The following is a 12,236-nucleotide window of genomic DNA, read 5'->3' on the forward strand; positions in this document are numbered from 1 at the left end:
GGAGTTGAATATATACGTCGATTGTTGTTTCGTGTATGCCTTTTTTGTATTACAGACTGATCAATCTAGAGCAATTACTATTATTTCCATGTGTAGTAATGTTGTGATTTTTGAGAAATTCTGCTAGGAAATAGGGTTTAGGGCAGATTATGCATTTAGATTGTCTGGTGTTGGCCCTATTTAGTTTCTATTTTGATACAACCAATATAGTGAAAACACTTTATCAATTCTGAAAGGGTTTAGAAGCTGAACCCTATCTCTTACATAAGGTGTTTCACTTATAAGTTGTTGAACTTAGATTCGCTATGTAGGCCTCCTCCTACCTCACCACTGACGCCTCCCTCTGCATGATCATCCTCTTGCACATGTCCATCAAGCCCATGCCCGTCTCCGAAAATGTAAAAAAAAAAAAAATTGGGCCCTTGACGAGATACAAAAACGGGGCCCTATCCATCCTATAATAATATGATATTCAAAGTTTCTAAACAAAAACATTCAAAGTTTCAATGTAATATTTTATTAAGTTTTAGCAATTCATCATGATTATATAATCTATAAAAGTAATAACTATAAAGCCTAAACATTTAAACAAATAATATATACAAGTTTAATCCTTATTTCGTATTTCATAGTAAACTAATAAGTGAGTAAAATTCAATATATAAAATCAACAACTTAACTAGTATAATTAGTAATAATCAATTAAAAACATCCTGATACAATCACACTCTCTCATGTAACCACACTTGTTTTCTAAAAATCAATAAATAAAATGATATTTAAAGTTAAGTTTTTTTTTTTTTAAGAGTTAACTGCCATTTTCGTTTCTGTGGTTTTGTCACTTTGGCCATTTCAGTCCATTTTTCAAAAATGCGCCATTTTCGTCCCCCACGTTCTGGAAAGGTGCCATTTCAGTCCAAAAATCATAACCCAGTTAAGTCAGTTAGTAAATAAGGACTGATTGTGTAAATTTGTAACATAAAGGACCATTTAAGTAAATATTAAACACCACCACCACTAGCCCTGCCACCACCACCACTCCGCTACCACCACCACCACCGCCACCACAGCCCTGCCACCACCACCACTCCGCTGCCACCACCACCACCACCGCCACCACAGCCCTGCCACCACCACCACTCCGCTGCCACCACCACCACCGCCACCGCCACCACAACCCTGCCACCACAACCCTGCCACCACCACCACAGCCCTGCCACCACCGCCACCACAGCCCTGCCACCACCACCACTCCGCTGCCACCACCACTCTCACAGATCGTAAACAACTCCCCACGCTTTGTAATTGTTCAATAAGCATGCCCGACACCACATGAAATCAGAGTTTTTATAAAAAATTCAAAGTGGAATTAATCCACAGAAGTTTGTCGATTAAGTGTCAAATTGTTGTGTTATTTAGAGTCCCTGAACCCATACGAAACTCTCACACCCTTCAAAATCCTTTACCCCTTCGAAGATACCCTCTGTTCATCGTCTGCAAGTCTCGCCGGAATACCCGTCGCCGGAGACTGTCGCCACGCCGTTGCACGCGATACCGGATCGGTTCTAATCACCCAATCGGTATGTTTATACTTGTACAATGTTTCTGCAAGTTTAATTTGTATATTATCCGGTATTGATCGAGAATTAGGCCATTTGACTTCTGTTGACCGTTTTGGGGAAGACGATGAACAGTAGCATGGTCACCACCGCCGCCGCCGGAACCACCACCATCAACGTCATCATCGTCATCATCTGGGGAAGGCAGCCCCACCGTCGCCGGTTCTCTCTCCCGCCTCTCCCTCTCTCGTCTGATATGATGATGAACCGGCTGTGGTGGCGGTGGTGGCAGGGCTGTGGTGGTGGTGGTAGGGCTGTGGTGGCGGTGGTGGTGGTGGTGGCAGCGGAGTGGTGGTGGTGGCAGGGCTGTGGTGGCGGTGGTGGTGGCAGCGGAGTGGTGGTGGTGGCAGGGCTAGTGGTGGTGGTGTTTAATATTTACTTAAATGGTCCTTTATGTTACAAATTTACACAATCAGTCCATATTTACTAACTGACTTAACTGGGTTATGATTTTTGGACTGAAATGGCACCTTTCCAGAACGTGGGGGACGAAAATGACGCATTTTTGAAAAATGGACTGAAATGGCCAAAGTGACCAAACCACAGGGACGAAAATGGCAGTTAACTCTTTTTTTAATTTCTTTTAACTATATAAACCTGCCACATCACAATCGTTTAAACGAACTACTAACTCAATCTTTTAATTCCTTAAAAACAACAAAACAGCCCAATGATCGCTGTAGTTGTTTTCGGCCCATAAAAACAACATTGAACACCCGGCTTGCATCAGCCCACTTTGCATCTAAATGCAATTTTGAAATGTTGGGACTTCAACAAGAAATAAACCAGATTTCATAACACAATTAAATGTTTGGAAATGAGTAGCTTGCTACAAAATATAAAAATCTCTTGAAAAATATCTTAAACTAGAATTGCGTCCCGCCGCAATGCGGCGGGAATTCTTTAGTTATAACTAAGTTGATCTAGGATCCGCACGTTATGTTAAACCTATCAAACAGGAAAAAATAGACGATGTAAAAACGTTCACCCACACACGCATGTTGCGTCGTGTTAACTCGCAAAATTTAGAACGAAATGTAAAAACGTTAAATCAAAGACGCACGTTGCGATGTGTTTAGTCACAAAATTTAGAACCAAGCATAAAGCGAAAAATTTGCGGAAAATGAAAACTATTAAGGGCCAAAGTTGAAAGTAAAAAAAGTTGTGAGGATAGATTGCAAAAGATAAAAAGTTTGGGGTTAAAAGTAAAAACAAATTGTTTTGGGTTAAAAGTAATTTATGAAATACTTTTGGTTGAAAAATAAAAAAAAAATCTATTTTTTTGGAAAAACCCCAAAGCCAAGGTTACAACAACCATATGCATAACCATTTTTTCTTTGAAAACCCCTCAAAGCACACCCCGCGGGGCGTAAAACGGTGTCAAATAATACTAATGCCAGACAACCGTCATCGACCACTAACACTGACTCGACCTAGGATCTGAGTGTTGCGACGAACCTGTCAAACATGAAAAAATAGTGGTAAAAACGTTGAACCATACATGCACGTTGCGCCGTGTTAACTTGCAAAATTTGAAACAAAACATAAAAAGGTTGAACCAGTCGTACGTTACGTCGTATTAACTCGAAAAATTTAGAACTATACGTAAAACGAAAATTTGCGAAAGATGAAAAGTATAAGTGACAAAAGTTGTGAAGTTAAATTGCAAATAATAAAAAGTTTTGGGTTAAAGTTAAAAAACAAATTATGTAGGGTTAAAATTGTAAAAAGTAAAAACTTTTGGGTTAAAAGTAAAAAATCAAAATTTTTTTTTGAAAAAATCCCAAAGCATAATGTACCACTTGAATTGCACATTTTTTGTTGCTAATTTATAATCTAATACTAATAAAAGAATCAAGTTAATGCCACATGGCATTCTCTCTTTAACTTTATCTTAGAAAATACCATGTGGCATTCTCTCATTTATTATTATTATTATTATTATTATTATTATTATTATTATTATTATTATTATTGTTATTATTATTATTATTATTATTATTATTATTATTATATCATATTAATATACAATTTATTAATTTATACACAACAACAAATAAATACATATTGTTATTATATCATATTAATATATCCACTTTATTAATCTATAAATAACTATAGATAAATACGTAATACATTAATATATTTATCTTTTATTATTGTAGTATTTATTTATTTTTATTTTCATATGTGACATAAAGTTTTTATTTTTAATCATTATGGATCAAACCAAACTAGGTTATATAATTGTAGTCCTAGATTGTCTAATCTAACCTAATAATTTGTTAGAGAATAATTACACATAGGTATCTCTTAATGTTGCAATATTATTATTTTATTGATAATATGTTAGATTAATATCCAATTTTTATTATTAATATAACATGTGGTTTCCGATACAAAAAATAAATACTTTATGAATATAACTCTGTATTTATCGAATTTTATACCGCCACGTCCATAAACCTATAAAAACGGATATGGTATATGGTTTAAAATTTAAATTATATTTTATATAGTTTAGATTATATTTAATTTTATTTTTGTAATTTAATATCAACAATGATTAAGTTAAATCTCATTATTGTAGAAGACATTTATATAGCTCTTTAAGTCGGTGATACAAATTAATGGGATGAGTCTTATTTGGATTAAAAAAACAATAAATGAAATAAGTGAAAAAGACAAAAACGTCCCTCATTTAATTGACTTTTTTGATGAAGTTAATGGGCTGGATGAAAATGACAAAAAAAAAAAAAAATGCAAACCTGAGACACATATGAGAAAAATTGTTATTGCTATCGTTATTATTATTTATTTGTAATTATTATATTATTATAATTATGAATTATTATGATCTAAGTTACTAGGGTATAGTCTCGTATATTACACGGGTTTATGTAGGATATTGTTTTTATTCAACCCGTGTGATACGCGGGTCTATAACCTAGTATATAATATATAGACTACAAAATATAAAAATCTCTTGGGCTTTAAACCGGTTTGCCGGTTTAAAGAAATCCCCAAATTGGAACTTCAGCCTTTTAAATTTTCTCGCCATTCCACTTTGATTCTTCCACAGGAAAAATCCCCAAATTCGATCGCTATTGTTGCCTTTTAAAATTTCTCGCCATTCCACTTTGCAAAAACGAAGCGTTGCCTAGAAAATCGCTTAATGTTGCCGTTAATTGCGACATTAACGCCATTGATTGCTTTCACGCTTTGCGACCCAAGATAAGTCATAAGTCGATCTGTGCCCCTTTTTATTCTCTCGATTTCTACCTTTCTACCTTTCTCTCGATCCTTTCTCAGTTTCCATCATCGATTTCTGGCGTTTAAATCTATTTATATTTCCAGCCTGTTGTGGTGCGGTGCTGCGGACGTGCGGTGCTGGTCTACTTCTCCGGTGGTTAACCGTTGCAGAATTCTAGGTTTGTGGTGGTCCTGGTCGACGTAGGAGGCAGTAGCCAAGAGGTAAGGCTTCTGCCTTTTACTTTCAAATTATGTAGGCCTTTTACTTTTAATCGGTTTAGGCCTTCAAAGTCTGGTTTGCTCCAAGACTCCAAGTTTTATGTGTAAACTCATAGCTTTAATTTCTGATTTCTTATGTTACGTTTCTGTGATTCAGGAGGTTTACTGTATACATTTAATCCTTACAAAACATAAAGCTTGGTCAAGTTGTATCTTTCTTTGCTAAACGTTTACAAGTATATTTGTTGACTTTATGAGGCATTTAAGTTTTGACTTCATGTGTTTCTCTTATGCTAAAGTTGAATGGTTTTACCAATTTTATATTCAGTCATGAGTAGTAGTACTCACTGTTTAGTTTAACCATTGGGTGTCAGCCCAATGGCCACCGGCACCCAAGTTATTAAGTTAAACCGGTTCGAGGCCTAAAGTGCTCGGGTTCGAATCCTGCTTGCAGGCTCTTCGCTCCCCTCGAAACGACTGGGTAGTCACCGCCAGGCAGCGTTGCCGGGTCGCTAGCTTGGGGAGGGGGATCCCTCCCGCGGTCAGGGGTAGGGGTGTGCATGGGTCGGTTTTGACCAAAAACCATAACCATAACCGCGACGTCAGTTATTGGATAACCATAACCATAACCGATCGGTTATGGTGGTTATGGTTATTCGGTTTTGATGGTTATAGCGGGTCGGTTATGGGTGGTTAATCGTGTATTTAGCTTAGCAAAAAATAGTTTAATTTTTTTAACATGGAATAAATTGTTATTGCATATTTTTATATATTAGTATATTACATAGTATTAAAAAAATACATATAATCTATAATATTAATACCAGTTATTATCGAATATTTAAATAAAGTGATATGATACATTCCATAAATTCAAATAATCATTTAACCAAAACCACAAAATGATATGAAAACCAATAAGTACTAGAAATCTTCAGTAAAAAACATCAAATATTAAAAATATGGTGAAAAGTCCTAAATTCTACAAAGATTTATTACCTGTCGGTTCGGTTATGGTGGGTATGGAAAAAATGATAACCATAACCGACCCGCTACATTCGGTTTTCAAAAAAACCATTAACCGACCCACCGGTTTTTTATTTGGTTCGGTTTTTTCGGTTCGGTTTTATTGGTTAATTCGGTTATGGTTCGGTTAATTAGGTTTTTTGCACACCCCTAGTCAGGGTGGTTAATCGTGTATTTAGCTTAGCAAAAAATAGTTTAATTTTTTTAACATGGAATAAATTGTTATTGCATATTTTTATATATTAGTATATTACATAGTATTAAAAAAATACATATAATCTATAATATTAATACCAGTTATTATCGAATATTTAAATAAAGTGATATGATACATTTCATAAATTCGAATAATCATTTAACCAAAACCACAAAATGATATGAAAACCAATAAGTACTAGAAATCTTCAGTAAAAAACATCAAATATTAAAAATATGGTGAAAAGTCCTAAATTCTACAAAGATTTATTACCTGTCGGTTCGGTTATGGTGGGTATGGAAAAAATGATAACCATAACCGACCCGCTACATTCGGTTTTCAAAAAAATCATTAACCGACCCACCGGTTTTTTATTTGGTTCGGTTTTTTCGGTTCGGTTTTATTGGTTAATTCGGTTATGGTTCGGTTAATTCGGTTTTTTGCACACCCCTAGTCAGGGGTACCGTGCAATTACCCGTTTTTTCTTTTTTTTTTACTCACTGTTTAATTTTAGGTTTTATAATTTAAGAAACCAAGTAAATAACAAAATAAAGTGCTATTTTCATATGTAACTGTGAGTTTGTCATTTAGAGAAAGATATGTAACTGTGGTTGCAGAACAAGTTGTTCCAGTGCTTGTGTTTTGATACTAATAATATGCAAGTTTTGTTTGCATATATGTATTCTTCAAATAAAAAAATATTGACCTTGTGTTCTATAATTTTTTTAATAGATGTGTTTCATATGGGGCATTATATTATTCATCTTGCCCAGGGCAACAAAACCCAATGGACCGGCCCTGGTAATCAAAATGCACTCTTTAAAGTTGCAACTTTCTGATGAAACATGAAAACCAAAGTTCCAACTTTACCAAGTGAATTTTGATTACCTTTGCAAAGCGTGGAAAAATCATCAATGCTAAGGACCAAATCTGTAAATAATTTCAATAGAGGTACCTGTTTCGTAAATATTTGCCCATAAAAGCTATGCAATTACATCTGATGTGTGTGACATCCAAATCAGAAGTACCACACCACAGGTTCATCTTTTAATTTCATTGATGAACTTACAATCTACCTTTATTCAAATTCTTATTATTTTTTATTACAAATGTATTTTCAAATTCTTATAGCTTAAAAAATATTGCAAGAAGAGATAGTAAGACCTAAAACAACATCATCAGATAGTCGTCATTTCGAAAAAAGAAAAAGAAAAAAGGAACATTAAATAGTGTTTGGTGATGCAGAGTGTGAATCTTCTTAAACAACAGGTGGATTTGCAAGCATATCCCGGATATATTGGACCTGATCTGCTGGCAGATGCTTCCCCAAAAAGAGACGAAGCCCTACTACGCGGGTAGTAGATCTTCTAAACTGAGCACTTACTAGATCCACCTCAGCCACAGTCACTCGATTCGCAGAATGAAGAGCATCGGACAGACGTGGTTCCCACTCATTCCAGTCATCCTGCCTCAAACTTTGACTTGCACCACTAGGCCTTCTTGCATCATCACTAAGCCTACTTGCACCAATAGACCTAGCAGACTTACCGGACCTCTCGTCCCAAAGTAGGGTAACAACTCACGAGTTACATCCCTATAGAAAGGCTAACAGTTGCATAGTCCCGCCAAACACTGAATTTATCAGGATGTCCCCTAATTTATTTTCTCTAGCTTATAGTTTATTCTCCCTAAATAATCTATTTACAAAACCTAATTTCATATTTTAATTCAATCATTCAGTTCTCTGAGCATCAACCAGACCTAATTTACCTTTTGATCTTGCAATACACGAGTATAACAGAAATCAAAGTAGAAATCTTCCTAACGAAAAACAAATCAAACAAGATAAAAAAAAATCGCCCTTGATTTAAGTTCCAATTCTCAAATTTACTTCATCTCTTGCGAACAACAGTGAAAAAAAATCAAAAGATGATGAAGATAAAGAAAATGAAACCTGGAGAACCTACGACGGAGGAGAACGGCAGTGGAGGAGGAGAACGCCGGCGAACGATCGTGAAAGGGGTGAAGTTGATTACGGCGGTGGAGGAGAACGCTGGCGAACGATCGTGGAAGGGGTGAAGTTGATTAGGGCATAATAAATTAGACCTGGCAAACGGGTTGGGTCGGGTCGGGTCATGGGTCAAAACGGGTTCAGGTCAAAACGGGTCAATTATAAAAAAGGGCTGTTTTGGTTCGAGTCGAAACGGGTCCGGGTCAGAACGGGTTTTGGGTCGGGTCTTTTTTTTTTTTGATGATTACTAATATGATAATGCCAAAACATACGTAAATAGCACAACTACTCATATACACACCTTCCTTTATATTGGTGAATTTCAAGTCATCAGGTTCCACTGTCAAATAAATAAACCAACACTTAATCACATCACAATGCAGACACTTGTTTACCTTAGTTACAAGAGAAGTTATTTCATACCACTATCAGGGGCATTATTCGATGTCAAATAACAAGGCGTCAAAGGTCAAATATAATGACATACCGACGCGACAATACGCGGAAGCCTCCGACACCATTTCGTCCACGCAAGAGGCTGGTAATGCCGCCCCAGCAGCCATGAAAATATCCGCCGAGATCGGATCCTTGATCCGAACAGCAAGATGAAGCGGCGTTTCTCGACCCGGAACATCACGACAGTCGATCACAGCCGAAACTGCATACGCATCAACCTCAGCAGCTACCGATTCATCCTCTGTGTTAACCGCACCGGCTTTCGCCAACCGCGGTAGAATAGCGATAAGTTTCTTAAGCGTGGCATGGTCTCGTTGCGCAACCGCTAGATGCGCAGGACTATGTGAATACTTAGAATAATCTTCCATTGATTATTTGTGCACTAACCAGTTCAGATACAATAATAATTCACCAAACAAATTTGATCATTGCCTAAAACAACTCTAAATCTGTGTAGTAACAGATTACTGTAACAAGTGTATTTAGCTTAATAATGCCTTAATAAAAAACATTCCTACAAGCCTATTTATCAACTAATAACAGATTACAAATGTAAACAACTAATCGCATGAAATTAAAATTGCCGATGTTCACTATTACTGTCAAAATAATCGATTCAAACGATTGTAAAATCCCTAATCCTATACGCATTTTCACTAAGAACATCCATAATTCCGTAATCCAGATTGATACAGTATTGGTACATAAAATTAACAAAAGATCTGTATAGATAATTATATGAAAGAATGACATTAATTCGAGTGGAGTACCGCTGCAGCTGCTGCTATGAAGGTATCGGAGAAACGCAGTAGTTGGTAGGGTGTATGATGATGAAGACAGTGGGGGTTTGTGCCGGAGGAGACTTCGGAGACGGTGGGGGTTTGTGCCGGAGAAGACGTCGGAGACGGTGGTGGTTTGTGGCGGATGAGACGGCGGAGACGGTGTGTGTTTGTGGCGGAGGAGACGGCAGAGGTTTGTGCCGGAGCGTCTCAGATTTCATTAACCCGTTGTTGATGATACTCAACCCTAAAGAACTGTTCCTTGAAAATGTTCAACCCGTAGTTACCTCCCTTGTTTTTTTAATTAACCCATTTCAACCCTTTTACTTAAATTACTTTATCCAAATCCACCTATTGTATTTTATAAATAACCCAAAATGACCTATCTCAAAAACTTTCAAACGTTAACTTTCCTTTGGGTTCCTCTTTTTGTTTTTTTTTTTTTTTTTTTTTTTGAAGTATCCATGCGCACTTTTTTTAAAGCAAGCCAACAAAATGTTTTTTTACATAAAAATTAACTTTTATCTTTTATTGATTTTTATAATTTATTGAGGTGTATGGATATATATTTGTATGTGTAAAAAACATTTTGTATAATTTTGTTACATAGATTTTTTTTTATAAAATTGCAATTTTTTTTATAAATCTTTGAATAGTATATATATATATATATATATATATATATATATATAGAAACGGGATCGGGAGAAAACGCTCAAAGGTGTGAGAACGGTGATAACGCTTCCTGGCCTAACACGTGTCACGCCGCTTAGAGAAAGGTGGAGGGGGCATTTTTGTCCTTTCATATTTCTTTTTTTTTTAACGCGTGTCACTTCATCTTTCCATTTTTTAGCGTTTAATAAATACGCGGCGTTTTTTATTGTTTTAGATCAGAATCATCGTAAATGTTTTAGCGTTTTAAGTATTGTTTTGGCGTTTTAAGTATTGTTTTGGCGTTTTTATTGTTTTTTAGATCAGGATGCAGGCTTTTAATGTAAAAAACATCAGTAATTTCTTGATTTTATTATATCAAGTGTTTTGCCATTTAGGATACAGGCATATAATGTGACAGACAATTATGGCGTTTTGAAAAGATAAATAAATTTCAATTTTCCATATAGTGGCATTAATATAACTATAATGTTTGGCAATAATGATACCGTCTCTTTATTTTACTATTTCTTTCAATTTTCATTTGTTAATTAGTGTTGATTTTTCTAGTAATACTTTGTTTGCGTTTTTGGCGTTTTATATAGCAACCTCGTATTTAGCTAGCATTCGTTCTCACAGTTTTGAAACTTTCAGACGTTTTGATGTTTGTAGTTTTTGGCGTTTTATACTCAATTTTTTTAAAATTGTAGAGAATTAGATAATAAACAACAGAGAATTACATAACAAACAATAGAGAATGAAAAAAAAATTAAAAATTATAATCTAATTTCTCATTCAAATCTTCACTGTCATCTGCCTCTTCTACTTTAACCTTTTTAGCGTTTTGAACCTGATTTTTAAATGCCTTATGTAGATCATTATTTTCTGTAGGATCGTTCTCGGACCTGTTTGAGTCGTTCAGAGAAGTTCGTATCCGAATTAAGAGGCGGAAACTAATAATTCAGTGCTATTGAAGCTGTATTCACTTTAAACTTGCTGTATTATTGATCTTGAACGCGATTACAAGATTTGACAGCACTTCGGCAGCATACCGGAACAAACACCTTCAACTATGTGTTTCTGATCGCTCATAAGAACCTATATATAGACATCCTGGTTCGCTTATACGTACATGTACGTATAAGCGATCCTACATCATGTCATAAGAGCGAACCAACTACATAACCTATGAGCGATCCTGACCAAGACTGACACATAAGCGGACTTATACAAAAACTACTATTTCTAGACTCCCCCTCGGATGTTGACCGAGTCTTCATAGAGTCTTCGCACATGTCTATCTACAATCTTCATCAGTCGACAATCTGCCTCTGAAATATCTGTCGTTTCAAGAATCCTCGTTCTCTATTTTCATTATCAACAAACTCTTCTCTCTTGAATGTTGAAACGGTGTCTTCAGACTCCCCCTCTCACACAGCTGGGATCGTAGTCTGGAATTCAAACTTTCACTGGTTCTAAGATCGTTAACAGGCTCCCATCAGGTTCCAGATCGATACCTGGCTTCATTCTCTCTCAGGATCAATATCTGGCTCAAGTCCTGCACAATCTCTACCTAACCATAAGTTTCTACAAAGATTAAAATTTTCGACAATTTAGAAACTATGTTGAACCAAAACAGTAATGATTTTTCATTCAAGAATTTATTACTGGTTCTTATCAAAACAACCTTACCATCTACACACAAACACTCCCCAAACTAGTTCTTCAAGTTTAGCACTTTAAATTTCGAAAATCAGCATCTCAACACCAGTTGTCGAAAATCTTTTTGATTTTACAAAATTTATGCTAAAACACACCAAAATCTTTTTGGATTTTCTGAAAGAAAGTAAATGCAGAAATGAAATATTTACAGACAATATTTTTGTGAGTTTGTGCAAGAGGATCATATCAGTTATGAAACATATCACTAACACCGTTAAGCTTGATTACATATTAAGTTCTAAACAATTTACCTAGATTGTCAGTATGTTTGTCCACTTAAATTTTCACACAAACTTCAATTGATT

At 35.6% G+C, this 12,236-nt stretch overlaps 1 long non-coding RNA gene across 1 annotated transcript; it reads left to right on the forward strand.

The window, feature by feature from the left end:
• The first annotated feature begins 4,614 nt into the window (after positions 1-4,614).
• LOC110941278 lies at positions 4,615-5,381 on the forward strand. The gene is made up of 2 exons (XR_002593976.2): positions 4,615-5,093; positions 5,248-5,381. It is a non-coding gene; the product is annotated as an uncharacterized LOC110941278 (long non-coding RNA).
• Positions 5,382-12,236: the final 6,855 nt, after the last annotated feature.

Source organism: Helianthus annuus, chromosome 5 (genome assembly GCF_002127325.2).
Source record: "Helianthus annuus cultivar XRQ/B chromosome 5, HanXRQr2.0-SUNRISE, whole genome shotgun sequence".
In the NCBI taxonomy this organism is placed as follows: Eukaryota; Viridiplantae; Streptophyta; class Magnoliopsida; order Asterales; family Asteraceae; genus Helianthus; species Helianthus annuus.